Raw genomic sequence first — 26262 nt, 5'->3', positions numbered from 1 at the left:
GCAAGGTTAGTAGTTTGTAAAGTTACAGATGATCTTTACATCTGTATTCTGCATTACTTTCTACCCTAATACTTTGCCTATAGATACCAGTACTGTGCCAATAGCTGCTCATGCTGCCCGAACCTATAGTTGTCCTTATACCACATCTATAACCTCTCAATACCTGCACCTATATCTTGTCTTTAGTTGCCTCAATGCGGTGCCAATAAACTCTGCCGATAGGTGCTCATACACCGTGTCTATAGCTGCTGTAATACTGTATGTGCAGCTAACTTTATACTGTGTCTCAGTTATGTTTGCACAGCTGCCCTATTGTTGTTCCCTTACTTGCCAGGCCAATATGTTTGCATAACTCTCCTTAACCCTGGGCCTATAGTTCCCATATACTGTGTCTATAGCTCCCATAAACTGTGCCTGTCGCTCCTCTATAACTTTGTATATATCTACAGACACAATATATTTGACTGTCCTTATGTTATGACTGTCACTAATCTAATACTTTGCTTATAACGACACAGAATTTGACGCCTATTGCTTCCCTATTACTGTGCCAAAGGTACCCTTAATCTATGACTATAGGTGGCTCAGTGCTGTCTCCATTTATCCTAAGTCCTTTCTACAGCTGCACAATGAAAATGCTCCTTTCCCTTAGTTTAATGTTGCTCAAATCTTGATACTGTCAAACATAGGTATGCAGTGTACACCTCACGGACCCTTCTGCGTTATAGTATAGGCCCCCAAAAGTCTCAACTGTTGCCTGTATATTTCATCAGCGCTTGCTGATAGGTAGGTGAATTGGAGTATGTATGACGCGGTCCGCAAAGTCCTGCTAACCTCCTGGACCACAGCATTTCCATATTTTTCCCCAAAGCTCAAGGTGAACAAGGCAGTCTGCCATGTTTTTGGACTTCTCTGTTATTATGGATAGAGCCACTGACCTGAGAACTTCACAAGAAGACGTGAGGTTCTGGGGAGAGTGTGGTTCACACTAGCATGAAGACGGTAGATGCAGTCAACAAGATGATAGGTGTGTTGAAGAATCACACTCGTACAGAAAAATAGAAACTTACTATAATCCAAGTTCAAAGCAGAAAATTTGTAACTGCATAGATGAGCAGAAAATAGAGAGTTGCAGTTAAAATGGGTATTGCAGTGTGTGATACTATCAGAGACAGAGTGCTTTAATGGCAGGAATCTGGGAACACAGTTTTATTTTCACAAGTACAGTAGGTTACAAATGATTCCTGGGAGCCCTTGGACACAGATCTGACTGAATCTCACCCTTAAAGCGGGACACATTACTGTCTCGACTGAAGAGACACCCACACCCGGTCACGAGTCATTGCGCTCCTTCAGAATATAAGGGAAGATAGTTGCCCGTTGGGTTAGACTAACTTAAGGGGGCATTTTTGTAGCCCTTCACCGCCCGGGTTACCCTCATGGCCATAGGGCCGTCATTAGCCCGAGTAACTTAAATTACACAGATTATGCTGATTGTGACCCCTGGTAGCTAGTTTAAAAGTTTGGTTTTACTAAAAGTAAGAAGAGACACGGGGCATACATACTCATGTTTCATTACACATTTGTTTGATTACTTTGGTGTTAGTTATCCTCCACAATCAGACTGTACTTTCTTCGTCTACAAGATGCTTTTGGGAATCATAGGATTGATGGTATAACGCCGATGAGAACTCTAGATAGTTAACGCTGGTTCTCCCAACGGGTCAAAATGCCCATACAAATGGATTGCTTGATGTTTTAACCTTCTCTTTTACATTGTGGTACAGGCAAATGTACGACAACGGATGTTACGGGATGGTCTTATGTATCAATGTATGAGTAAGATCACTTTGGGAACTGTGCTTATGTAACATGGAAACTACTCTCACAGATGTGATCCAAATTGCTATACACGGAGAAGATTATTGTAAAGGTTCACTACATGCATAGCTGTATAACGATTGTGGGATGTCTACTCGCAAAAATTTCAAATGGCAATAAAAACGATATTACAAAAAAATTTTTTTTTTAAAATGATTCCTGGGAGATCAAGCGAGATTTTCAACTGGATCGTATTGTTTCTTTGAAAATCTACCCCTTTTGGATCTGATCCGTCTTATGTATGAGTCCTAGATCAAGGCTAGGTCTTCTGAGCCAGGATAGTCATTCCACAACTGAATAACGCAGTACCTCACATGAGTGTGTTATGGATTCAACCCACCCCGGACCAGGACATCGGATCCCACCTTGACTTACACAATATCTTTCAAAATAGCTCCAAATCTAGGCAATCTTATTAACAAGCTATCGGAAAGTGGGGATCACTGGTCAGAGAAGTCACTACATGACAGCTCAGTGTCGCAAGTCCACTGACGACTGAGATCCATTTGTGAGCGCTTCCCAGTCAGTCTCTATGCTCAAATGTAAACTTGCGCAACCTGGAACCCAGGGGATGGCTGTGAATGGCAGATAGGCAAGCTTGCATTGGGCATTGCAAGGATGAACTAAACATGTTTCTTAGGGAGACACACAACACCTTCTGGAGCCCACTGTGCTTCAGCTGAACTTGATTTACACATATTTGGGTCACCCATGAAACAGGTTCCATCCACATCGATTTAGAAAAGGGCAAAGGAACATGTATTAAAGCTTGGAAAATGTCAAGGCTACTAAAAATTTGTATTTTTTCATCATCCACACCCCTCTGCAAGGAAGGCATTGCAGAATGGTTTGGCTCTGTTACAGTTAGCCATGAGTGGATCTGTTCTCTTCTAAAGACTGACTGAGAGCACATTGATGCATCTTTTCTGGACAGTGGGCCTCCTACCGGCGACATTAAAGCCCCTTTTTCGAGGTGTGGTCAGTTGTGTGTTCCTTAATCTGAAGTAGTCTCTGATAGATGGGTACAAAGAGACTTTTGTTTGGTGAAGATTAAACGTAAGCTTCCAGCTTTTTTTATGGTTCAGCCATAGTTTAGTGCTCTTTCCAGGTGGTTGTCTAATTCTGCTCCTGGCCAGAAGCTTGTGGCATCGGGGGAGTACCTGACCTTATCATGGGGAAGGCATGCCTGACCCTATCATGGGATTTCATAGGGTCAGGCATGCCTTCAAGCAGTACACCATGATCACTGCAGTTCTTCCTGTTAATTGAACAGGAGCAGGGTAAGCCGAGTGGAGCGAGCAGCAGGAGCAGGACACTGATTTGGGAGGAAGGTAAGTCGCCCAGCAGGCCTTACTACGTGGGAGGGGGGCAGGGGGCCCGAGGATTACCGGGAGGGGGGCTGGGGTTTATCAGGAGGGTGCGGGGGGCAATGAGTGACTTCACCAGGTCATGGAACTCCGCTGAATTTCACTGAGTTTTCCAGTAACTGAAAATCAGCAGAGTACAACTATGCAAGCTCCGCCCAGGTGGAGAGCATCTCAATCCTTCCAGAGGTTCCATTGGTGCAGCTCCTCCAGCAGAGAGCACCCTGCTCTCCCTTCGTCACGTCCACTGATAGGCCAATGTTTGCCAACACGACTACCATGTTAATTAGATCCTGAGCCTGTCTGCCCTCTCGGTCACCTGGCTGACAACACCCGGCTTTCGAAGACCACTCAAGTAAAGGCTCTTTTATCCTCTGGATTGGAGTATGCCAATAGACCCCATGCCAGAGCCTGAGGGTTCTGACTGAAGCATTTTGCCACAGTTGGTATTCTGATTAATGCTGGAAAATGTGAGGGCCTCATTATGTTCTTAGGACTCTGACGCATGTTCTTTGAGCCAGTAAAATAGTGGTCCCAAAAGAAACAATTGCAAACAATTAATTAGACATATGTTTACTGTGTATAAACAACAGAAATAATTCAATAAATGGAGCAAAAAGTGGAGACCTATATATTTTAAAGTGGGTGTTTGGTGTGTATAGAACACTACTGTTTAGGAAGTATGATTGTGACACAATTGTATAGAAATGGTGAATTAAAGTGAATAAAACAAACAACACTGTAGATGGAGCAGTGGTCTGCACTGAGTGCGTGACAGTAAAGTATGTTTTACAATAAGAAGAGGATGAAATAATTTTTAACAAATAACAGTCAACTTATCATTATGTGTGACAATTTCATTTGTAAAGTATGTTGGTGTTTGTCAACGTTTTGTCCACTGTGTCAAAAGTTTGACAGGGCCTTCCTCAGTACCCTGGACAGGGATAACACAAAGACACCACTCGAAGATTTGTATCTGTACCCCTGTGCCAATCTTGAGCCCATTTATCCTCTGCAGTGGCAGATTTCTTTTCCAATCGCCCAAAAGACACAGAGGACTAACAGTAACACACTTGGTACCCAATGAGCCAGTCCTCATGTCCTTCCAAGCCTATAAGTAAGAGGCTCTGTATTCTTATGCCAATCTCCTTGTCCATGTAGCACTAGATGTGACAGGTTATGATAAGGATGTGTGAAATGCATGTTTTTCAAAATGTTGCTCAAGTACATAAACAATACACAAAACGACGTGAAGTTTACTTGTTGGTATCATGTGAAAATTATAGAGAGATATTGTGTGCATAATTCATATTAGATGCCAACAGGAGACTGATTTAAGGAGAAAATGTCTCCTACAAGACATTTTCTGTTCAAACAAGTCTCCTGCAGACAAAACTCTTCTGAAACATTGAGTAGTACGAACTTTCATTATCTTTTGCAGGTGTAAAAAATTCACAACATTCCCTGCCCTAGCTATGTATCATACCAATTAGTTGAGACGCCCATCAATACGGGTCATAAGCACTACAGTCGAAATTTATCCAGGCCTAGATGAGAATGGCTTTGCATTGTTGTGCCATTCCCATGAATCTATCCTGCTTTAGAGGTGACCGTCCCTGGGACTCAGTTCTAGTCTTGTATACCAGTGCCATTGGAATTAAACTTCAGGACAGGACATAATTAGGTGACAGGGTTGAATAAATTATCTGGCATCAAAAGGAAAATTATGCGTTTTAATGCTGCACATTTTGTGATAGTAAAACTTTAATATTTTTGTCATTTTTAGGGTCGAGCCTGTGATAGCATACACTTGTGCATGTGTATCGCTTGCAAGGTGTTATTTTTAATCAAAAAGGGCTTGGAGCCAACTCTGTTGCTTACAATTTGTTGGCTTGCGTGGCACTTTTCTTACAGCCTCGTAACTGGTCTCTGCAGGCCTAACATTATTTCCAATCCTTTGTGTGGAGTAGGGACCAAGCACTGATTGATTCAACTTCCTCAATGCCCGTCCGCTGCTCCCAACGTTATTGAGGTACAATTTTCTTGTTTTTAGGCCGAGCATTCAAGACCTCTTGTATAAACTTTAGTATATAATTATTATATACTTATATGTGTATGTACTTTGTGGGCTCTGGAGATCAGTCCTAGGACTCATCTGCTTCCGCTTAGGCACTTTGTTTTCAATTCAACTGCCTCTATTTAACTGTCTTGATAGAAAACGACCAGCAGAGGTCAGTAAAATACCAGAATTACTTTCTGCTGAGGGACTTTCTTTTTTTAATTTTTCTGGCAACTGCCTCTATTTAACTTTCTTGATAGAAAACGACCAGAAGAGGTCAGTAAAATACCAGAATCACTTTAGCATTCTCTATATTCCAGTCCATAGAAATTGTCTTCCACAAGCACCCGTAGACAATAAAAAAAAAAAAATAATCTTGTATTTCCAGTGATATGACCACCAAAGGCCCTGATTTTATATTAAAAACAGAGCTTTGGACTATACCATTTCCTGCTGAAAGGCAATATTTCTCTCCATGTGTTCCCATACCTGGCGTGTCATGCAGTTTGGTGCTTACTTTCCCTCCATGTTAAAGAAGAGTAGATGTTTCAGCACCCAGGCTAATGTGCTTCATAGCTAAATACATATAAGGTCCAAAAGGCGAGACCGATTGCATTGCAAATGCTTGTTTAAACTTCGAGTACCCTGCAAACAGAAGGCATGTGACTGGCAAAAACGTGCTCAGCAGGACAAACAAAATTGCAAAGTTTTATATTCTATAGTTAACTTTCTTTTATTTTGTCAATTGTTCTTTTCTCACTTTGCGCTCATGTTTTTTTTTGTTTTTGCTTGTGGCCGCTGTTCTCAAAAGATGACAGTTCTATATATTGCAATGCAACATTGTTTATTTCATATTTGAAACTATGCAGTGCTGTACACCTCAATTCACCCCACTCCAATCCGCCCCACTCCAATCAATGCCAATCCATCCCACCTCATTCCTCACCAATCCAATCCAATCCCCTCCACTCAACCCAATCCACTCCACTCCAACCCACCCCACTTCAACCCACCTGACTCCAAACTACCCAACTACAGTAAAAAAAAATATCTGCCCCACTCCAATGTAAAACAATCTGCTCCCCTCCAGTCCAGCAATTCCCCAAAAATCTGCCCCACTTTAATCTGAAATAATTGCCTCACTCTAAAACAATCTGCCTCACTCCAGTCCAGAACAATCTTTCCACTGCAATATGCCCCACTCCAATCCAAAACAATCTGCCACACTCCAATCTGCCCCACTCAATCCAAAACAATATGCCCCACTACAATTCAAAACAATCTGCCCTCCACAATGCAAAAGAATCTGCTCTACTCCAATCTGTCCCACTCCAATCCAAACAATCTGCCCAATCCAGTCCAAAATAATCTGTCCCATTCCAATCCAAACAATCTTCTCCACTCCAATCAAAAACAATCTGCCCACTCCAATCGACCTCACTCCATCCCAATTCACCCCCTCCATGTCAATCCACCCCACACCAATCCAATCCAGCCTATTCCAATCTACCCCACTCCAATCCACCTCACCCACTCCAATCTGCCCCAATCCAATCTTCCCCACTCCAATCCAAAACAATCTGCCCCACTCAAATCCAAAACAGTCTGCCCCACTATAATCTGCCCCACCATAGAATACTCTGCCCCATTCCAATATGCCGCACTCTAGTACAAAACGATCTGCCCCACTCCAATCCCAAACAAACGGCCTCACTCCAATCTTCCCACACTCCAATCCAAAACAATCTGCCCCACTCCAATATAGAACAATATGCCCTACTCCAATCCAAAACAATCTGCCTCACTCCAATACAAAACAGTTGGCCCCACTCCAATCCAAAATAATCTGCCCCAGTCCACCCTGTCTCACTCCAATCCAGGACAATCTGCTCTACTGCAATCCAAAACAATCTGCTCCACTCATATCCAAAACAATCTGCACTATTTCAATCCAAAACAATCTGCCCCACTCGCATCCAAAACCATCTGCACCACCTAATCTGCCCCAATCCAATACAAAACAATCTGCCACACTCCAATTTGTTTTACTCCAATCCAAAACAATTTTGCCCACTCCAAGTCAAAACGATCTGCTCCAAAACCATCTGTCCCATTCCAATCCAAAACAATCTGTCCCACTCCAAGCCAAAACAGTCTGCCCCACCCCAATCCAAAACATTGTTCCCCACTCCAATCCAAAACAATCAGCCCACTCCAAACCAAAACAATCTGCCCCACTCAATCCAAAACAATTCACCCCACTCCAGTCCCGTTCAACCCACTTCAATCAGCCCAACTCTAGTCCAATCCACCTCACCCCAGTCCAATCCATCTCACCCAATCCAATCCATCCCAATACACCCCACTCCAATCCAATCCAAAACAATTCGCCCCACTCCAATCCCATTCAACCCACTTCAATTAGCCCAACTCTAGTCCAATCCACCTCACCCCAGTCCAATCCATCTAACCCAATCCAATCCATCCCAATACACCCCACTCCAATCCAATCCGTCCCAATACACCCCACTCCAATTCAATTCACCCCAATCCAATCTATCCACCCCAATCCAGCCCATTCCAATATACCCCACTCCAATTCACCGGACCCAAATCCAATCCACCCACCCAACTCCAATCCACCCCTCTCCAGTCCAACCCGACCCGCTCCAGCCCACCACACTCCAATCCACCCCACTCAGTCCAATCCACCTCTTTCAAGTCCAACCCACCCCATCCCGCTCCAGTCAATCTATCCCCATTCCAGTCCAACCCACCAACTCCAATCCACCCCATTCCAATCCAACCCACCTCACTCCGCTACAATCCAAACGAAACCACCCACTCAAATCCATTCCACCCCATACCATCCCACACTACTCCAATCTAATTCACTGCTACCCAATCCACCCACTCCAATCCAGTTGAATCCACTCCAGTCCACCTTAATCCACCCTACTCTAGACCAATCCACCCCACTCCAAGCCAATCCATCCCACTCCAAGCCAACCCAATCCACTCTTCTCTAGTCCAATCCAAACCACTTCAGTCCAATTCACCCCATTACAGTCCAGTCAACTAAAATCCAGTCCACTCTACTCAACCCCAATCCACTCCAATCCAATTCATCTTAATCCACTCCACTTTAATCCACCCACTCCAAACCACCTTAATCCAACCCACCCCAAACCTCTTTAATCCACCCCACCCCACTCTAATCAAACCCACCCCACTCAACACCAATTCAATCCTCCCCACTCCAATCCAATCGAACCCAGTCTAATCCACCCCACTGAAATCCAGTCCACTCCGCTCCTATCCAATCCATCACACTGAAACCCACTTCAAAAAATTCACCCACTCTAATCCACCCTAGCCCACGCCAATCCATCCCAATCCAATCCACACCGCCCTAATCCGATGCACCCCAATCCAGTCCGCCCAACTCCATTCCACCCCACTCCAGTCTAGCCCACTTAATCCACGCCACTCAATCAAACTCACTCCACCCCACCTAAATGCAATCTACCCCACCTCACCCCAATCCATCCACCCCAATCCAACCAACCGCACCCCAATCGAATCCATAACACCTAACTCCAATCCACCCACTCTAGTCCACCCCAACCTTATCCAAGTAATCTCATTTCAATTCATTTATTCCGATGCACCCACCTCAATACAATCCACCCTCTCCAATCCACCCATCTATACTGCAATCCAAAACATCCCACTTTACTCCAATCCACCACACTACCTCAATCCACTCTAACCCCCTCCACCCCACCCTACAACACTCTCTGCTACTGAACCATTGAACTCTACTCCCTTCTACTCAACTCTAAGGCACTCTACTCCCCATATTCCACTCTGTGACACTGTACTCTAACAAATCCACTCTACAACACTATACTCCCCCACTATACTCTACGACACTCTACTCCCCTTTCAACCCTACGTCACTCTACTAACTTTTAGCCATGCTCAGCAGCAGCCACTCTAGTGTACAACATAACAAAAACACATTGCCAAAGCCAATAGCTCTTGTATATGTGAGACCTATTGGCTTTGACACTATTGCTTGTTGAAAATGTCAACACTGTCTCCGCAAAGGTTTCACCTCCTAAATACCAGTTTAACACCCAAATACAGCAATAAGAAACTGAAGGGGCAGCCCCTGACCAGGCGCCTTCCACTGCATGGCAACAAGTGTTCCACAAATTTTAGCAACTTTTGATCCGTTTGAGCAAAAAATAAATTCTGCAAATGATGGATTATATGGCAAATGCTGCAAATCCATATTTATGCTGAAACGCCGCGGCCGCAGAGTCGCGCAGTTCCTGTGGCCTTGAAACTCTACACACAGCGCAGTGTGACAGGCTCTCCGTCCACCAGGCAGCCCCTCCCCGCCGCTCTCAGCTGCTCATAACTAACGGCCGGCTCAACAGCCAATTAGCATCTGATTTTTATAGCCTGTGAAAGGGCTCTGACTGCAGCACCTATGAGGCCCCGCTCCTCTCGCGGCCCGCCCCCCCGCCTCTCTCTGCTGCGTCATCCGCACGCTGCGGCGTAAGAGGGATTTATAAGGGCGATAAAAAATCTAGAAAGAAAACGCGTGCTGGGGAGGACATTAAAAATATGCTTCTTACTAGGTCAAACACTCTCCTCTCTGCTTTCTCTCGGGCCTGGCTGATGCCTGACAGCCCTGAGGAGGCAGCGGAGGGGACATTGCAAGGTGGATGGAATTAGTGTTTACATTTTCTGCCTATATGGCGCGATGATAAAATAAATTAAGGCCAGGTCTAAGAACCCTCTGCACCCCCAGAGGCGCGCCTTTCCTCTTTCTGCGATGAATATAGACCACAGTCCCTGTTCTCTGGTTGGTCAGTGCCATTTTAACATTCTTGAGTACTTTGACCTGGCTCAGCAGTTCCCTTCCTTCTATTTACGATAAAACGCAAAATTCCAATTGGAATTTATGTTATAACATTAAGTATGATGTTTATAAAATGTGATACTCATTTTTTTAGCACACCTGTTGAGTTTTTCTACCAGGTTGACTGAAGGACTTAAGAAAGAGAAAATTGTCTTTCAATGAGGATTCTGACGACAAGCTTTCTTAGGACATGGTTGGTAATGACTTATAAACGAGACGGGATGAATGCAAACAACCATGTGTTAAGGTGGATGTTTTAGCTGTCTCGTCGCCAGCCCCATGTTTCCCCCAAAAATCATAGTAAAAAGAAATATATATATATATATTCACTGAAAAAACCATAGGTTTCACACATGTTATAGTTAGCTGGACATTTTACTGATAAAAAACCAATGAAATTCCCCCGTTATAGTTACTGTAGGCAACTATAACTCACGCGACCGCAATCCTCTGCTGATGCTAATACTGTATTTAGACACTTATTTGCCCATATCTTCTTCCATTAAATTTTAGCTATACATATATTACAAATATTTTTTTTTCATAAAGACACATATGTCATCAGCAGAGGATTACGGTCGCGTGAGTTATAGTTGCCTACAGTAACTATAACGGGGGAATTTCATTGGTTTTTTATCAGTAAAATGTCCAGCTAACTATAACATGTGTGAAACCTATGGTTTTTTCAGTGAATTAGCAAGGTTTTTTAAATGCTATTTCCTAACTATAACGTGTGTGAAACCTATGGTTTTTTCAGTGAATTTGTACGGTTTTTTAAATGCTAAGTTACTTTACGCCATTTGTGGCGTGCGCGCCCACTTAACGCAGTTCGTTCCGTGCACGGTTTTTATCAACTTTAATAAGCCCTGTACATTTGGTGGCCTTCGGCCACCAAAAGCACAGGGGGTGAGGTCAATGTGGATAGTGTTTTTTTTATTTCGATTTTATAATTTCATGTTGCCAAAATTACGTTTTTTTTCTCTATTAATAAGCCCTGTGGATAGTGTTTTTTTTATTTTTATTTTTTTACCGTAAGCGTACGGTAAGCTTACGGTAAGCGTACGGTAAGCGTACCCCGCGAAATTGCCGAAAAAAAAATAAAACCGTTTTTGCTCTTGGGGGATGTTTGGGGACTCCCTGAACATGACTATGTGGGAGGGAGTTGTCAAAACAGCCCCGTAACATGTTTTTGGCCATCATGTTTGATAAACAACACTCAGTGCGAGAGACAAAATGGCGGACGCCGCTTCCTGGTTTCGGCCGATTCGAATGTTTACTAAGATCTAAGAGCCAATCAGAATCGCGCTCGCGCACGCCACCGTAAGCTTACGGTAAGCGTACGGTAAGCGTACGGTAAGCGTACCGTAAGCGGGCTCAGATATATATATTGATTTAAAGGCTATTTTCTCAGAATCTACTGAACAGATTTACACCAAACCTACAAAAGGCACTTCCTTGACCTAGGGACTACCTCTCTGCCAAATTTCTAGTAATTCTGTTCAGCCGTTCGGGCTGTAGCTCGTTCTAAAGGTCCTATGGAAAAATGCATGGGAAAAACGCGTTTTGGGACCCCCCTTTTATCTCAGCCCCCGCTTGACGAATCCCCCCGAGACTTTCAGGGTAGGAGCGGAGCGTAGCGCCCCACCTATTTTGAAATATTCGCGAGGATTCGTCAACCGGCGCCAAAGTTATTCAAAATAGAATGTTGCGGATTTCCTATGGAAACGTGGTCCTAACTATAACTACCTAGTAGGTAATATATATTACACACACACATATATATGTGTATATATATATATATATATATATATATATATATATATATATATATATATATAATGGAAGGGTGGGAGCCGCGAGGCTCCCGCCCTGCCATTGCAAACAGCAGTGTCCCGGGTGTGGGCACCCCGGGACACTGCAGGAGCCGGCCCTGTGGGGTGGTGGTCCCCAGGGCATGTACAAGGCCCACATTTTAAAGTTGCCGCGGGGGGGCAGTCCCCGGGGTTGGGGGGGCCTGAGAGCCCCCCCACCCATTTTAAAGAAGGCCCGGGGGGTGGTGGTCCCCGGGGCTGGGGGGGGCCTGAGAGCCCCCACCTATTTTAAAGTTGCCCCGGGGGGTGGCGGTCCCCGGGGCTGGGGGGGCCTGAGAGCCCCCCACCCATTATAAATAAGCCCCGGGGGTGGCGGTCCCCGGGGCTGCGGGCGGCCGGTAGCCCCCCGCCTATTTTATGTTAGTGCCCTGGGGTTGGCGGTCCCTGGAGCAGTGTGTGGGGGGATTGGAACCCCCACACCAAATTTTACAATATGCCCCCGGGATTTGGCCCCCGGGGGCAAATTAGCATATGTTGTGCGGGAGCCCTCGCTGAATTATTTATTTTTCTATTGGGAGGATGCAAGCATCCAGCGCGCTTCCTCCTGTTTTTTTTGGCCTTGGGGGTCCTTGTGGGACCCCCTGAGCAGGCCTAGGGGGTCAGGGTGTTTCTACCCTGCCCCCTTTTTCGCGTTTTGCCCTTTTTTGGGGGGGTTTCTTGTGCCTCGGTTTTTTCTCGGCCCCCGCTTGACGAATCACTGTGAAATTTTCAGGATAGGAGCGGACCAGAGCTGGCCAAAAGTTTGAAAATTTTTGCGAAGATTCATCAATCGGCGCCAAAGTTATTCCAAATAGAATGTTGCGGATTTCCCCTTGGCTGATGAGTCACGCCTTTCTTTTTAATTTTGCCACCTGTCTTTTGCATATTTTTGGAAGAAAAAAGAAAAAGTTTGCACACTTGCCAAGGTTAGACCTATTGATTTTGCCAATGATTGCTATGGATTGGAGTGATAAATGCTGGTTTTGGCGTCTGGATTGATGCAGTAACAGCTGAGTCCTGAGCGAGCTGCATGAGGGAAGAGTAGCTGCTGCAATCGTCCACACCGCATCCGCGCTGCGGCCCCCCCATGCTTTCCCCAACACCCTTTTTTAATTTTTCCTCTCCTGCTGGTGTAACTACAACCTGGGAAGCTGAAGAAGCTGTGAGGCACGTTTTGTTTCTCCCAACCCTGATCGTCCATTGAACATTGCTCATTTCAAGATTCTTAGTTGTCAAGTCGCCAAAGCGAAGAGTGCGAAGGCAGAAGGGGGTGCTTCCGTTTCGTTGCTTCTTCTGTTGGGGAAGGAGGTAGGGGTGCACCTCAGCACTATCCCAGGACTGTCTGCGAGTATCCAGAGACAACCCCAAGAGCTGGCACTCAGAAATGTATTCCTTCATGAAGCACTAACTGATTTCTCAGTTCCACCAACAATCCTTCAATTAACCCTACGAAATGCCCCGCAAGTGAGAAAGAATGTCATGAAGCAATTTTTAGAAAAGTACGAGGCATACTAAACAAGCCTGTCCCCGAGACGTTCGATATGCTATGCCTTGAGCTTCTCAATGTCAGTATAGATGCTAAGCACATCCTAAAAGGGTGATACTTCTGGTTGTAGACTAAGCCCTTGAAGGGCCCAAGTAGAGCTCAATGTATTCTCAACTGTGTCTGTGGTTAGCAGAAGATGAACAGAACTTTGATGACCCACTACCAGAAGGCAAGCCACAGAAGCAAAGCACAACAATCAGGTGCCTCTTAATTTCAAACCTACAACATGATTTTGAACAGCACTCTAGAAATGTTGACAAGACTGACAGCCCCCTCCTTCCAGAGGAGGAGGATCAAAGAAACATTGCTCAACTCAAGATGCTTGGCAACATCAAATTCATTGACGAACCTGGGAAGCTTGATCTTATTCATTAGTCTAAGCTTCATACTTCTTCAAAACACTTTTGGATACAAGGAAGAGAGATCAAATCAGGGACACAGGAGTTGATTTGGAGTGTCTCTGTCAGATAATGAGAACTTTGAGACAAAGATTAGAAAACGTTAATCCTTAATGCATCAGTCCTATGCATGTATGTGCAACTTAGTGCTGAGTTGGATTAAACCAAAATCTTTTTGCCTGGGGGTGAATGTTTACATTGTTCAGCATTCTGTCCATTATCTGTTCTTTTTGCATTTGTTTCCCTAAGTGGGAAGGGTATGCCCATACGTGGGTCCTGTGCTCACTGCACCACTGGATTCAAGCTAGCCTGGCTGATGAGGGGTGATACCCCGATACTGGTCCAAAGATGCTTGTTTCCAGTCCAAGGAGGGCCTGGCTTGGCAGTTTCTGCAGGACTGTTCCCATGAGGAGCAGGGTCAAGACTGATTTGCATATGGCGGGTCCAAACATTGAGTGTGTGGTGGGCAAAAAAACGATGGATTAAACCCAGATGTGTTGACTGGGGATGAACGTTTGCATTGTTCAGCATTCCGTCCATCATCTTTTCTTTTTGAGTGAGGAATCGCCAGCAAGAATTTGCTTACTGCTATAGGATACCGTGGAGTTGCGAGGAAATTGTTGGAATCCTCATAAAGCTCTCATAGACAATGGGCGAAAGACTATCAGTTAAGTCCACCAAGAGGCTTCAAGAGATCTTGGAGTCTTTATTCCTGCTACTGTGATTCAGGTGATGCGGAGTGACTTCTTTCTGAAGGGATGATTGTTCATGTCACCAAGGTTGAACCTTGACAGGGATCCACGTGGAGGACTTGCTGATATGTTTGGGCACATGCCAGGTAGTGAGACTGGTACTGGTCCAGGAGTTATTCAAGATAGATTTTGACCCACTATGGGACATCATCATTCAAGTCAACTTTTCAATGGCCTCGAGGGCATATTCCCCCTGCTCAATCACAGTTTGGAGAAATGAGACTGAAATCTTTAATGAAAAGCCAGGGGCAAAGTCAGTTCTTTCAAAATAAGGGGCTTTTGTCTCAGCAAGGACAGTCCAAAGATATGCCACTTATTTTTATCAAGAAGGGACAGCTAAATGCGCATGAGATCCGTCTGGGACAAGCATAGTCTTTCTAATAAATACCAACCAAGTGCCAAAACCACAGATGACTGTGGTTCGAGGGCATTGCATATACACAGCTATAGGAGTGAGGAGCTTGCTCAGCTGGGACCTCATCCATGTAGAAACCTCCTTTTGGGATATCGAGCGGGCTGTGATTAAGGAGGCAATCCACTAGGGTTGCACTAACTGCTGCTAAGAACCGCCTTGCCCAACTGCTAGATGCCTGTATTACAAGGCGTATCAAGCCAGGATCCGTGTGCAAGGGAATAAACCGGGACACCTGCTGGCATGTTGCTGCAGGGTGCATTGGACACCAGACCAGTGACTGCCATTCAAAGTTCCCCAGACACAATCGCTACCAGCCAGGAAGCGATACATAATGCATTCTGTGTGCACTACCAGGCCCCTTTATAGCCCTGCGACCCATTTGCAGCAGCTTGGGATCCCAGACTACTTATCTGGTGTAACGGTGACGGCGGGGCAGAGGGAGATCATGAATGGCCCTGTAACAGAGCAGGAGATTAGGGGTGCTGTATGGGACTCCCTTACTTGTAAAACCCCAGGCCTTGACAAATTGCCAATTAAATTCTATAAGGCCTATGAAGCCTTATTAGCCCTCAAATAGTGGAATTGTACACTGCCGCCCTTGCGGCTGGACATTTACCCACATCCATGAGGAAGGTCTTTCTGGTATCCCTTCCCATGCCGGGGCAGAACCCCTTGGAGGTCTCCTTCAATAGGCCGCTGTTGTTGATGGGTACTAATTATCAGCTTCTTAGTAAGGTAATGGTGGCATGGCTTTTGGAATATATGACAACATTGGTCCAATCTGATCATTATGGATTAATTACCTTACACCGCCCTCCCTCAAGCCCTACCCTATCACCAACCCACCCACTTCTGAGTTGGATCTCCATGACCAAAGTTAGTCCAACACCATAATCTGAGACACAGATTCACAAAACTCAACAGTGCTCTCCCACACTTCACTTCAATCCAGACTCAATGAGATCTCACGGAACTTACATCAACTTGAGGATGATTTACACGGCCTTATCAACATCACCATAGAACTCACCAATAAGAATTGGCCCAACAGGATTCCTAGGAAGAACTGTAATGTCCATGCCCAATCTACCTCCTCCCTCACTAGGTGACTTTCACATCTCCCTACCAAATGGATCGCCTCAATCCCTACTGCTCCTCAGCTAAGATGGAATTCCTCTCCTTTTCAGAATGACCTCACTAGACCTGTTAGGACCTTGAACCCTTTAAAAGACAGTGACCTTCGTGCCCTCCTTTGCTCCTATTATTCTACATCCGTGGACCACTCTGTAGAAACCCAAACAATCCCTTCTAACCCACTCAGAATGCAGAGGACCAACTCTAGATCTGTTAACAACTCAAACCTCACTCAGTCTATCTCAGTTGACACTATTTCTCATCTGAAATGCATGCTACTCAATTGCAGATCAGCTGTCAAACACGCAGCGGCCATCGCTGACCTCATTCTTACAAATGATCTTGACCTCCTAATTCTTACAGAGACATGGCTTAACAATTCCTCCTCACCTCTTATTGACCTCCTAGTTCCTCCCGATCATGACATCATAAGACTGGACAGAACTGACAAAAATGGGTGGTATCGCCTGCATCCACAGCAACAATCTTACAGTGAAACAGTCTTAAACGGTTGCTCTTTCCTCATGCAAATACCTTTGCATTGACATTGCAAGTATCAAATGACCACTAAGCAAATTGCACGCAATCTGTCATCCACCACGAGATAACCTATTGTTCCTTGAACAGTTCATGGAAATCGTCGCCTCCAACTCGGGACAACACTGCCCCTAGATCTTCCTCGGTGATTTCAACCTCCACTGCAGTGACCAGAATGACTCACCAATGATTAGCCTAAAAGCTTTCCTAGAGGATCTCAGCCTGATCCAAATCTGCGACAGTCCTGCTCACAACAAGGGTGCGACCTTAGATCTAATTATAGCTCAGCCCAATTCCATTCTCCTCAAATCCATCATCCCCTGTGATTGGACCGACCACCACGGCATCACCTTCCTCATCACTGAATTGATGATAACTAATAATGCCCAACCAAAGAAACTTAAACACTGGAAAAGTAGCTTAAGAAATATAAATACAAATTATTTAACAGTCATCAGCAACATCTTCTTGCCTCCTCCGGCAGAATTGCTGGATGTCCATGAACTCACAAACCATTATAACAATTCCATAACGAACATCGTGGACTCTATTGCGCCTCTTCAGCTAAAAAGACTGTCCACCAAAGACTCTACACCTTGGTATAATGATAACCTTAATGCAGAAAGACGCAATTTGAGAAGGGCGGAGCGTAAGTGGAGATTCTCCCCGTCCCTCGATCACTTGAAGCAGCTGAGATCACTTAGGCACACCTATAACAAACACACCCGAAGCTCAAAAGCAAACTTCTTTAGATATCAGCGTGATAGTGCTAGAAACCGACCAAAAAAAGTATTTGCGCTGGTCACACTTTAATGGAATAGTCATCCCAATCTGACACCAGTGGATCTAATCTGCAACCAAACTGCAAGAATTTTGTCTCCTTTTTCCTGTGAAAAAAAATATGAAATTGAGCTAATGACAGCTCTGGTGCTCCTTCTAAACTCTCCAAATCCCTGCGTCTCCCCACCCGTGATCACGGAGCCCCCATCTCTCTTGGGGCTTCCCCCAAAAACAACACAGTGTGAACCTCTTTCAAATTTTATAAAGAAACTGACATTCTCAAAATCATCACAGCACTTAAACCCTCAAGCCACTTCAACATCGCTCTGCCATCGAATTTCTTTAATGACTTCTAACTGGCCTTACTACCACTCTGAGCCGAGATTATTAATTCCTTTTTACGTCAAGGCACTATCCCAGATTGCTTAAAGTCTGGTCAGGTAACTCCTATTCTTAAGAAACCCATGACAGATCATAAGGAACTGAATAACGTCCGCCCTATCACCAACATTCCAACCCTGGCTAAGCTACTGAAGAAATGTGTTCACATTAAACACATAAAACAATTCCAACTGTTAGACCAATGCCAATATCACTTCCGCCAAGGCCACAGCACTGAATTGGTTCTAATGCACATAATAGATGACGCACAAAAAAGGCTGGATCAGAATGAATCCTGCCTACTAATTCTCCTTGACCGATCGTCAGCTTCTGACACAGTTAAACATGAGAGCCTCCTTGACTTTTTAGAATGGAGAATGGGATTATCAGGGTCCGTCCTTACTTGGTTCACTTCCTTCCTACATAACAGATCCCAAAGATTCAAGGTTAACCTCTCCCTTTCCACTTCATCACCTGTCACACTAGGGGTTCCGCAGGGATCAATGCTCTCACCTACCCTCTTTAACTTGTTCATGGAGCCAATAACGGAAATCCTGAAGTTATCCAGTATTCGCTATCACATGTACGCTGATGACACCCAATTGTACTTGAAAATCTCTTCCCCTGAAGATATACAATTTCTTAACTCAAATCTCCTAAAAACTCAAAACTGGCTTACGTGCAACCACTTCAAAGTAAACACACAAAAAAACTGAATTCTTCTTAATTGCCCCTCCCAAAAAATAAACTGATATCGGAGAATGGATGAAGCAACAAACAGCTCTAAATTGCCTTCCACACATTATATATTCCACAAGATCACTTGGAATAACCCTTGACAAGAACCAGAAATATGCAGGATCACATCAGTTCTCTCACTAAAGGTGCCAACTTCCAAATGAACATCATGAAGAAAATGAAAGCCTTCCTCCCCGTCGACGACTTCAAAGCAGTGATTCAAGCCCTAGTCATTTCCAGTTTGAATTATGGAAGTGCAACCCCCTGTGGCCTACCTAGATCAACGCTGGCCTCTTTAAGGGCCTCCTTTAACTCTGTTGTTAGGCTCATCACATTATCCAAAAGATACAACCACATCACTGCTGATCCACTTGCTCTAAATTGTCTCCAGTTTGAATTAAGGATTGAGTTAAAAATCGCATGCATGACCCATAAAGCACTACATCCTAACACCCCGTTGTACCTAGCTCATAAACTGGAGCTATCTGGTGGCTATAGATCTTCCAGAAGCTCAAGGACTTTATTGCGAAAACCGCAGAAAGTCTGTATAAAGAAAACCTACAATTGAGCTGTCTTGGGTATTGCCCTAGGATCTGGAACTCCTTTCCCCATGAAATCAGACGGAACCACTCGCTTGTATCATTTAAAAAGGAAGTCAAAGCGCTACTAATGAACAAGTTCATGCCCTAGAGCTCATGCTCCTCAATAGCCTTCATCATTTACTTGCATTTGCTATGCTATGTTCAGTTCTGGACTCCTATAATCTTGTATACTTTGTGTCAATTTGGTCCCGTTATTGGTCCCCTGCCTTTCTTTTTTGGGACCCATCACATCTTGGTTGCTCTTGTTCTTGTAGTTTGTTTTACTATTTCTTCCTTCTTGACATATTGTAAAGCGCTCTGATAGCCTCTTGGGTCATGTTCGTGCTTTATAAAACTTTATAAACAAAATAAATAAAAATAAAATCCCGAGCAGATCCACAACTCTCAAACTGTCTATTGTATAGAATATTGGAGGGAGCTCCAACACACTGGCCCTACTCCGCTTGCTTGGTGCTAGATATCTCCCCATTTCCTATTGGTAGATGCACATACCCGGGTTGCCCCCGCTCCCCTTTGCTTTTTGCTCTGGTGATAGAGCCCCTGACACACCATCTTCTGCAATCTGGAGCTGGCTGAGGTATTCCCATGGGTAGCGAAGTCCACATTGTCTTCCTATATGCTGACAAAGTCTTTGTGTACATAAAAGATGTTTGGGATGGTATAGCGGAGAATGCCTGCATCCTGGACGATTTTACAGTTGCTTCGGGCTTGGGAGTAAAGTGGGCTAAGCCGTGTCTGTTCCTGATTCATCCGGATTGCCCTCCGCATGACATTGCTGTTGGTACGCATGTGGTCAGGTGGGAGCCGAACACCTTTCACTACTTGGGTATTAATATTTATCACACGCATCATGATTTCATTAGAGGCAATCTTATGAGAGCGATATCTTCCGTGCGGCCTCAGATTGCCTTTAGGTGTTCTCTCCCACTCACGGTGCCAGGCCGGGTGGCCCTTCATAAAATGGTAATGCTACAGCGCCTCCTATATTTCTTCATAAATTTGCCACACCGCATCCCCCGCCGTACGTTTTGCATGCTAACTGCTATTCTAGGAGATCTCATATGGAATAAAGGAAGGTGTAGGGTGGTTTTGTTGAAGTTGCAGCTTCTGACCGAGAGTGGAGGTGTGGGTGCCCCAGTGTTCAAGCACTATTATCTGGCTGCTCAGCTCCAGTGGCCCTCCCATTGGTTGGCTAGGCACAACTTGGAGGAAGTAGGCTCGGACTCGCGGCCTGGATTGCTTTGTTTAGTGGTGGAATTATTTAACCTACTACGAGTGGCATATATATTGCGCTGCTGAGCGCTGCAGATTGGGCCCGAAGCTTCATTGTATCCTCCTGAGGTACCCTTACACTCCATCAGGAGTTTTCGAGATGCGACTGGACAGGAGGGGGTGCCTCTGTGTTACTCCGCATGCATAACCACTCTAGATGACGTATTTCAGGAGGGGACACTCAACCCATTTGACAGGACTGTCTGTGGGCATAGGCACCTTGTGGTTGTACTCGAACACATGTGGGACATTACCGATACAAAGCCCGCTCGCATACTTTGACACAGGCACTTCACACAATGGGTGAGGGACGCTGTTTGGCTTCTTGGCTATCGAAAGCACTCTTACACACGACTCAAGACTAATTTGCTCTTCTCGGGCACATTTGGGAGCACAATAAAGGGTGTGGGATAGAGCACTGGAACACCCGTGCATGGTTTCCCGCAATACCCACTTTCAACTCATGCAATACAACATCTTAAATATAGCTTATCTCACCTGAGCCGAATTTCATAAAATAAACTCTGCGATATCTCCTGATTGTCCTCGGTGCTGTGCCCCCATGGCGGACATGCTGCATATGTTCTGGGCATGCCCAAGCACTCGTGCGCTATGGGCAGAGGTCTGCGTGGCCCTGACTTGTGTTACTGGCCATTCGGTTCTAGACAAGGTGGCTAGTTGTCTACTGGCCCTTTATAGGCGCCGAAAGATGGGTGGTGCTGTTAATCTATTCATTGATCTGGAGCTGCCCTTGGCCTGTCACATGAAAGCCATGCAACGACAGGCCTTGATGCTTCAGAGTATGGTGCATTGGCAGGCCGCTACCATTAAATGGTTGGAGGCTACAGCGCTAAGACAAGAGGAGGTGCGACCATTACGGAGGAGACCCATTGTGCCCCTCCCATCTTGGGTGTGCTGCGTAAATTTCTATACCCTGCATGGGTCCACCTTTATGGAGAGGGGATTTTAGGTTCATGGTTTAAGTTCTGTTGACATTGTTTGGAATTATCGCACCATAGCAATCCTTCACTATGTAATGCACACAGAATTATTTTACTGCAATGTCCTGCATGTATTTACAGTTGTCTGTGTGACGGCGCTTGGCCCGCCAGAGTGAATATAACACTTCAATAAAGATGGTTAAAAAAAACCCGCAGATGCCTATGATTCCACTAAGTGCAGAACCACCACGCATAAAAACACCATATTTGGGGTAGACTCCTCAGTTTGGTCTCAAATACTAATTCACCATTAATCCTTATGGGTTCTGGAGTAGCGTGCTACTCGCCAAGAAAGTGCTTCAACACCCCATTAGGGGTAACAAGCGCTATATAAATGCAAACCTTTTTTCCCTCTTCTATCCCTCCGCTATCCTTCTCAATCCAAATAACTGACTAATATCCACCACTCAAATTACTTTCATATTTCACTATACTAATTCACCGCTAATCCTTTATAGGTTCCAGAGCAGCGTGCTATTTGCCTAAAAAAGCGCTTCAACACCCCATCAGGGGTAACATGCGCTATATAAATGCAAACCTTTTTTTCCCTCTTCTATCCCTCCGCTATCGTTCTCAATCCAAATAACTGACTAACCTATCCACCACTCAAAATACTTTCATATTTCACTATACTAAATCAACACTAATCCTTTATGGGTTCTGGAGTATCGTGCTACTCGCCGAAAAAAGCGATTTGATGCCTCGTCAGTGGTAGTAAGCGCTATATAAGTGCAATTACAATACAATACAATACAATAACTAATCCCCCACCTATTCGGGAGAAACCTACAAAGAGCAACAAAAAACCACCTCCATCAAAATAAGAGCCAGTCACAATGACTGATTCTATTGTAACTGCGTTCTTAAAAAATGGAAATGATGTTCTGACCAGTGTGAAGGTTATGACAGCTCCGACACACTTGATTTCAGAAATGTCCAGTCAAATAATGATTCATTCACTGGACCGATCAGATGAGGATAAAGAGAAAAATAGTTCTTTAATTGGTGCATTAGGGCAGGAAGGAATTGCGACAAGTGACAATTTCCCGCAGACTTTCCTTAAAGTATTGGACAGTGACCTAAATTGGAGGTTGACGTACCACTGGCGAAATCCTATTTGGACCAATTCGAACTCCGTGCCATGATAGCTGAGCTCGTCAGCATTTCTAAACTGGCACAAGGACTGGGAAGGGGCACTCGTTTTCCGCTTTTCTTGCTTTGCCGTCAGCAATTGGCCAAGTTGAAAGAATGCGACTGACTTACAGGATCTTTCCAGCAAAACCAAAGTGAACATGCAGACAACATTGCCAGATGTTTACTGGAATAAAGAGCGTATGTTGGAGATTTCAATAGGAAATGGACTGAGTTTCTTGGATATTCCACCACAATATTGTATACAGAATAAGTATATTCATCCACTTCTTTTACCCTTGAATTTTAAACAAGCAAACCTAGCATTATTATATTTGCAGTTTTTAGAGAATCTTAATTAGGGCTCCCAGTTTTATGGTATTTTTTTTTTACATTTCTGTCTGTATTTATCCATATTTATTTTTGGGCCATCTTATTGGTATTTATCCATATTTATTTTGTGTTTCAAGAATAAGTGTAGCTGTAAAATTGTATATTTCTGCGTTTATCAAACTCTTCGAAGTGCACTCAAACATGGATGCCTGTCACGTTTTAGCAAACTAAGCAGCCACGTATAACAAAAGACTACAACCACAGGTACATTATTAGCATCATACTACAAATATATGTTAACCTATGCCTGGATTTAAGGAAATCTCATCCTGTATTTTAACCCTCCCTGCTGTCTGCCTGCTCAGCTGTTGACTAGAATTCATGCAAGACAGCATGGATAGTTTCTCACAAGAAGCACCATTTTCAGTAGTTTACAGCTTTTGAAAATAAATACAGACAAGAAACACATTGTTTTCTGTCTGTATTTATCTGTAAAAATCAGTAAAAACGGAAAACCGGAGGCCTTAATCTTAATGTATGTTATTATATCACATGTTTCTGAACTGGTGTGTATCATGCTAATTTATGATTCTTAACATGGTAAGAAATGGATTTTTTTAATGAATTTTGTACTTTTATGATTTGCTTTGTCAAATCGAATAAAGCTAATTTGGTGATGAATACAGAATATCGTGGGGCCAAAATATTGTGACAAAAATATTGAGAACCAAAATTTTGTGCAGTAAGCATAGGTTTACTGTATTTAACTCCACATCTGTGTACCATAACAATATATATATATATATATATATATATATATATATATATATATATATATATATATATATATATATATATATATATATATATATTCAAGGTACTTAGATATGGAGATAAGAATGGTAAATCTATACTTACCTCTCGTTATTTTGTTCCTTGATATTTTGGCCACAATATTTTGCCCCCACAATATTTTTGTCCTCTATATTCAGTTATACCCCCATTTCTTGTTCCCACATGTCCTCATGAAACTTGAGAAGGAGCTGTTGAAGCAAACAGAATTGGATCTATCGTCTCAAAATATGTTCTTGCGGGTAAAGGACAACATTGCGCTGAAACTTCATTTAGATAGGGGATTTTTTAAATATTTTGATTGCAGGCTTCTTACAGAGTATGTCAACTGAGATATGCTCACTGGAGGATGGTAATCAGGCACAGCCAGAACAGGTAGGGGCAGAGGGGCAGGGCGACGGGATAGGTAAAACCAAAAAAACGTAATAAGAAAAACCAGTTACCTTACACTCGCCGCATCGCCGTCTCAGCGATGCGGCAAGCGCAAGGTAAGTGGTTTTATTATTATTTTTTTTAATTTTACCTATCCCGTTGTCTGTCGACTACCCCCAACCCCGCCCCACCGCCCTTCCCTGTGCTGGCCGCGCCTCGTGGTTATCTTTCAGCGGCTCCTTCCAAAGAACAGTTGGATCAAGAAAAATAAAGATTGCTTCTCTTCTTCAAAGCAGTAATGCATAAGTTCCTACATGACCAAGTTGGTTTGCAGGCCAGGGCTCTGTGTGCCCTTCAAGTGTACTGCCGCAACAAGACTTTCCAAAAGTGATGCCACTGCACTTTTCATGTTCAGTTCTACGATATGGAAATCAGCGAAGGAGACGCATTCTTGGCATGGAAGGAAGACATGTCCCAAGAGTTTTCAAAGAAAGACCAAAGCATTAATCCAGGTCAGCCAATGGCTAACCTGGCTGGAAACTGCTGAAGAGGAAGAAGCTAGCTAACGAGCCAGGCAAAGCCATTAATTATGCAAGCTTGCTGTTACTATAATGTAACTGGATTTGACTAACCACTTAGAAAATTTGTTCTGGGGATAAGGTTTCACAATATTTAAAGCAGAAGCACTCCGGGAGGATTTTCTGCATAGGGTATTTTAGTGTATTGAGTTCATCATAGTTTACCATCAAATACTTTCAAGTATTTTGTATGATTGTACTTCTGAAAATTGACATAAAGAAGATCGTATCAGTTGCGGTCGGTGCAGGTAAAAGCGGTGGGGCTGGGGGTGTGTGAATTGACAGACGACAAAGTAAAATAAAAGAAAAAGAAAAACACTTTCCATGCGCTTGCCACATCGCCGACTCGGCAATGTGGCGAGCGCAAGGTAAGTGTTTTTATTTTATTTTCCCTCGGCGTCGTCTGTCGTCTCACCCTGCGCCGCCCCACCGTTCTTACCTGCACCAGCCACGACTGGATCGTATTACAAGAATATAGAGGACAGAATATTGAGGGACAAAGTATCAATAGGTAAGCGCATATACGGAAATATGGGTTTACTGTTCCTAACTCCACATCTATGTACCTTGAAGATATATGTACCGTGCAGATACATCTATGTGGAGTTCGGCAAAGAAAATCTAGACTTCCTTATCTGTCAATATTTTTTTTCGATATTTATAAACCTCGATATTCTGACTTAGATATTTGGTATGCACATCATCTTTCATGCTTTAGTGTATTAGCTGCCTCCATTTATTACCATAAAGTTCTCAAAGGGGGGCAGTCTATACTTTCCTGCCAGTTAACATAGGCTGTTGTAAGTTGCGAACTGAATAGCCACACTGAATACTGTAGAAATGCACTTTGCTGAGTGTCATACTTGAGATGTTGCAGTATTTGATTATCCATTTGTTTGTTACAGAAACTGCTTAATTGTAATCGATGCTAGTTGCTGTAATAGTATATTGCATGTATTTCTACCTCTATCAATGGGCATCATGAGCTATATTTTAACATCCATGTTCCATGGGAAGGGCACACATCTTCAAAACGTATGGTTTACTTGCACAAACGAATCAGTTTTGAGGTGAATAAACAATATTGAAAGTATTTTATGTGAGTGTGAAACAAAATGGTCAGAATCTTAATTAGACCCTCAATTATAGTATTGACATTAATGGCCTGACTATGATGGCGGTGGGACCTCCACCGACAGGCCGTCGGTGACGGTCCCACTGACTTCCAGCTCATTGGTCCAACCGTCCCATTAGGATGCCGGCGGTCGGAGTTTGGCTGTCGGAGGGAAAGACCGCTGCATCTGACAGGTTCAAGGATCCCGTCAGGGTGGTGGTGGTGGTCGGACACCT

At 44.0% G+C, this 26262-nt stretch overlaps 1 protein-coding gene and 1 pseudogene across 2 annotated transcripts in view; one reads left to right on the top strand and one right to left on the bottom strand.

The window, feature by feature from the left end:
* The window catches only part of GRIN2B (glutamate ionotropic receptor NMDA type subunit 2B), a 572709-nt gene that overhangs the window by 497974 nt on the left and 48473 nt on the right, over positions 1-26262 (bottom strand). The gene's annotated exons all lie outside the window — the stretch shown is intronic.
* LOC146833391 (eukaryotic translation initiation factor 4 gamma 2-like) lies at positions 897-24900 on the top strand (annotated as a pseudogene).

The sequence above is a fragment of the Triturus cristatus genome, chromosome 4_2 (assembly GCF_964204655.1).
Source record: "Triturus cristatus chromosome 4_2, aTriCri1.1, whole genome shotgun sequence".
NCBI classification, from domain to species: Eukaryota; Metazoa; Chordata; class Amphibia; order Caudata; family Salamandridae; genus Triturus; species Triturus cristatus.
The sequence above is the reverse complement of the archived record's forward strand: the minus strand, read 5'-3'. Positions and strand labels throughout refer to the sequence as shown.